This window comes from Mandrillus leucophaeus, unplaced genomic scaffold, assembly GCF_000951045.1.
Source record: "Mandrillus leucophaeus isolate KB7577 unplaced genomic scaffold, Mleu.le_1.0 Scaffold103, whole genome shotgun sequence".
NCBI classification, from domain to species: domain Eukaryota; kingdom Metazoa; phylum Chordata; class Mammalia; order Primates; family Cercopithecidae; genus Mandrillus; species Mandrillus leucophaeus.
In genome coordinates this window covers 133,098-138,097 of record NW_012098432.1, presented here as the reverse complement: position 1 = coordinate 138,097, position 5,000 = coordinate 133,098, and the positions used below count along the sequence as shown (strand labels likewise).

The following is a 5,000-nucleotide window of genomic DNA, read 5'->3' as shown; positions in this document are numbered from 1 at the left end:
AATCTCAGCTCACTGCAACCTTCGCCTCCTGGGTTCAAGCAATTCTCCCACCTCAGCCTCCCGAGTAGCTGGGACTACAGGCGCGTGCCACCATGCCCGGCTAATTTTTTGTACTTCTCAGTAGAGACGGGGTTTCACCGTGTTATCCAGGATGGTCTCTATCTCCTGACCTCATAATCCGCCCACCTCAGCCTCCCAAAGTGCTGGGATTACAGGCATGAGACGCAAAATAAGTCTGGCCACAAAATAAGTCTTTAATGTTGTTAAGTCACTGAGGTTTTGGGATTGTGTGGTTAGAGAAATTAACCCTAGCTCAGAGTATTTATTGCATCCTCTAAACTCATACTCTTTAGTATATGTATTTTTTACTTGACTTTTTGTCCTGACATACTGGATATTACAGTGTATCAGCATACCATGCAACATGACTAATTTTTGCCACCTTCTTCATAGATGTCTCAAGGCCCACCACATGCATAGTTCTATACCAACTGATTTGAACTGAATATCTGACCTGCTACACACTTGTTTTGGACAAGCAAATCTCTTGGTTTCAAGGGTCTTTCAGAAAGAAAAAAAAATTCCCGAAACTCTATTTACTATTTATGCCAAATACAAGGGATCTCTTCTTTACTATTTTGCTTTGTTATAGAAATACTTTTCTCATCTTTCTCTTCCTCTTCATTTCTCTGTAATAATCTTATGCTGTGACTTCTTTCTGTAAGAAGCAACTTTTTACTAGGAATTTTAACATAATAAGTGAATTAAGAATTCATTGTTCGATGGTTTAATACAGGTTAATTATTTGCAACAAGAAAACAGCATCTTAAACTTTTATATTTAAGTTATTTGCATAAGAAAACTTTTAATAAAATGATCAATGCTTATTTTAAAGCATGAAAAAACTACAAAGACCTTTAAAGAAAAATAATCTCTTTCTTATTCTCCCTTATTCCCACCAGGCAACAACCAAATTGAGCATATTACTTTTTACCTTAAAAATTCACTTTATTCATTTTTTTTTTACAAAAGTTACCTAAAATTGCTGAAACAAGTAAAACAATGCAAAAATATATAAAGATCTTTTCTTTATTCTCCTTCCAATCTCACCTCCTGAGATTAGTCATGTTAATAGTGTGTGTACTTCATCACAAAATTCTCCATGCTCAAAAAACACAATACTTTTTTTATTTTTTATATAACATAGTTCATATTTGATCTCTAACTTGCTTTTGTCCCTTAACTATGTATCCTGGATATCCATCGAAGACAGCAAGTATAGATCTAATTCACTGTTTTCAATAGTGATCTAATATTCTGTAATATGGGTAAAACAGATGTATTCAACTATTTGCTTATTGGTAGATTTTTTTACTTTTTTTGCAGTTTCCTGTGTATGTGTATGTGGGGTGTGTGTGTGTGTGTGTGTGTGTGTGTAACAGACAGTAGTGGGAAACAGTTCACCACTACAAACAATACTTTTATAAACACACTTGCGCATAGGAATTACCTTCAAAATATTTAATAGTTGGCATGGCAAATGAATTGAATAATCAGAACTGATATACAATGAATCAGCTGGTACACCATATACCTATGCATGATTAAATTATCAGCTCTACTTTTTCATTCTTTCTTTTATATTGGTGCTTGCATTTTCATAGTGTAGGTGCCCCCTAGACCATATTGTCCAGGTTCCAGTTGTCCCCTATATTATGTATATTTGTGTATCAGGTGAGTATATTTTGCATGTAGGAAGGATGTAAATTATGGTGGCTATAGAGAAGACTGTGGCAAATGTTCCCTAATCTGAAACCTCTTTACAACTTATGCATTTCTATAACAATTTTTGAGTTGGCTTTTGTGTAATTGCAGAATTTGTCTTTCAGTGTTATTTTTCAAGATCTAATTTTTGTTCAGGATCCAATTTTTAGTAAGCAATTTAAAAATTCAAGATATCTTGCAATATTCTTTAGAAATTTTCTCAAACTATTTTAGTCTCCCTTTTAGTTTTTCCGTTTTCATAGTGTTCCTGAGAAATAAAATGCCCTTAGCTTGAATCTAATTCTTCTCTTTTGTCTTCCTAGAACAGTCCATGATTGGATACCATATATCAGAAAAGGAAGCATAGCATATCTCATAAACTGTTAGGCTTTGATTTATTTGTTACAAAGATGTCAGTTACATATCTCTGCATAAATTGAATTTATATTTTTCTCATCCTTCAGGTCTCTAAATTAACCAAGAAATAGCTCTGAATTATTTTCTTTTTAAACATGAATAAATGCCCTAAGAGATAGAAATGAAGAAAAATATTTATAGAGGGCACATAAAAAAGACAATAGACATCAGAAGTCAAGCACCCTCATTTTACAGTTAAGGAAACTGGGGTTTAAGAAATTTCAACAACTTCTGTAAGGCAAAGAGCTAATAGAGAAAATGTAATGTACGGAATTTTTGCACATAAGGTTGCAATGAAATGCTTGGTTTGCCGATTCTTCTTTAATAATAAATACAAGAGAAATTTTCACATCTAAACTTGGAGTGTTCCAAAGAGTTTCTTCCTAATCTCATGTTTCAAAGTCCAGTTAATCTATGTTTTGGAGAGGGTGGGGAAAATATGATTAAATTTTTCCCATAAATACAAGTCTTACTGCGTTCTTTACTCATGTCTGTTTAAATCTGTTAGTATATTACTAACAACCCTAAAATAGAAATAAATATAGTCACTCATTGGAGAGAGTCAAAAAGCTGCTTTTTCTCTATGAAGTCTATATAAATCCAGCTTTCCTAAGTTAGTTCAAACAGACATTTTGCCCCAGAGTTACTTAAAATTCTCACTGATTGAAGCCCAAATTCTTTTTTATGGCCTCTGTCTTGTTTTCAATCATCACCTGAATCCTTGAAGAATTGAGCGAAATTTTTTCTTCTTCACAAAGTTTGTATCAACTGCAGTTCTGATACTAATGTGACATGCCAAGTAATGGGAAGGACTTGGCAAAAGTTTTAGTAGAAAGTTGACTTACTAGAACATAAAGTTGTTTTACTAGGAAGTTGTTTTTATCCAGCACAATGAACTACCCTAATGTCTGGAACCACCAAGCCCCTAACATGTTAAATTATTATATGCATTAGACCTGCCATCCCATGCCTTTTAAATGTGACCATATATAAATATATTTGCTTATTTTCTTGGTGGTTAATGAAGAATAGTATGTTTTCATCAGAAATAGATTTTTAAAGATTCAAAATGTGCATATTGCAATTTAAATGGCTTAGATGTAAATAGAACTGACTTTACACTGCAGTGTTAGATGTTTGTTTAGCAGTTTATCTCCCAGGAAGATAGGAATGGTGCTACTTCTGTTCATATGGACAAGCTCTAAGAGTCACTATTGCTGGAGTAACTAACCAATAACTGGTTTTATCTTTCCCATGCATCAAGGACAAGTGAATAACCTTCACTAATAATAGCAGCTTATAAACACTGAGTTGCTGTGAACTTGATGTTAAAGTTTGCACTCCTATTATGCCCTAATATCTGATTAAAAATCATAGAGTTGATAACCTTAATGCCTATAATCTACTTCCTTCCAAGAGGCACTGCCAATATACTGCCTAATTAGCAACATTGTTGCCTTTTCTTAGGAAACACAAAATCCATGCAATACCTACTTCCATTTATCCATGATAAGGCCATTTAACACCTCGCTGCCGGGGGAGGTTGAAATATCCTGCCTGCCATCTGGCTATAACAAAAAATCCTTCCAAGTTATCAAGCATTTGATGAACTAGAAAACACTATCAGACCTTGGGTAAATTACAGGGAACCATCAATTGCACAGTAACAAATTAAAGTTAGCAAGGCAGAGACCAGAATTGAGGAATATTTAGGTGCAATGGCAGCCTCTGTAGGCTTGGAACTGGACCAGATGGGAAATCAATCCTCCAAGAACCATTTTCCACATATAAGGAGCACAAATGACCATATCCTATTAACAGCAAGAAAGAATATTTCTGAAGGTCATTTTTCATTGCTGCTGTTAGTCTTTCGACAATACAAGCACTGCCTATCAAATTTGGCTCCTCCTGAGTCTGAAGAATGTTTGAGACTTTACTTGTATGTTTTCAGAAAGATTTATCCCGCCTCAGGACCAAGTAATTAAAAATATTTACTGCTTTACACCTCACAATATTGTTATTTTAAGGAAGAGTATTGATAAATAAAAAGCAGAATAGGAGTTTTGTTCAAGAAAGTCTTTCCACACCACAATTTATACATAATTGTAAATTAATGATTGGAATGAGGCAATGGTTTGTTAATCTCTAAATCCCAGCCATCGCTCACAGAGGGTCACAGCTGTGAAATCCTTAGGCAACAATCGCATGAAACAAGGATTAATCTTTAATCCATTTGTGCAGTAGGCACAATAATCACCTTTCCTTTCTGAACCCAGTTGGTTTCTGCACTTATCTGAGCACCTGTTGCTGCCCCGTGGTGGCACAGGGGTCACCGCAGCACAGCCCCTCTCCTTCCCCTCAAAAATACTCACTTGATCTGTGTCTTCAAGGCCCTGCTCTCTTCCTTCCAAAGTTAAAACAACAGAAGATTTTTTAAGGCTTAAAAATGATTTATATATGAAACTCTTTTTCAAGCCAATAACAGAAACAATGAAGATTTACAGAAAGTGATTATTTTAAGTAACACTATCTTGTATTTACAGATTATGTTTATGCTTTGTTTTGTTTGATTTTTGTGCATATACACATTCTATGTATATATAAGGTTATATGTATTAATATAGATCATTTTTATAGCCATATACATTGTTATTTTTATATAAATGTTATATTAATTTTATATATAGTCATGATAGAAGCTGCCATTTCTTGAGCACTTACTAGCTGCCAGGTGTATCTACTGCATGATTTAGCCACAATAATTCCATGAGGTTATTTTACAGATGAAGGTACAAGCTAAAGAGTATGCTTCTGGATCT

General features: G+C 34.2%; 1 pseudogene; it reads left to right on the top strand.

Annotated features, from left to right (window-relative positions):
• LOC105538154 overlaps nt 1–2,131 on the top strand; it is a 9,668-nt pseudogene extending 7,537 nt beyond the window's left edge.
• The last annotated feature ends 2,869 nt before the right edge of the window (nt 2,132–5,000 follow it).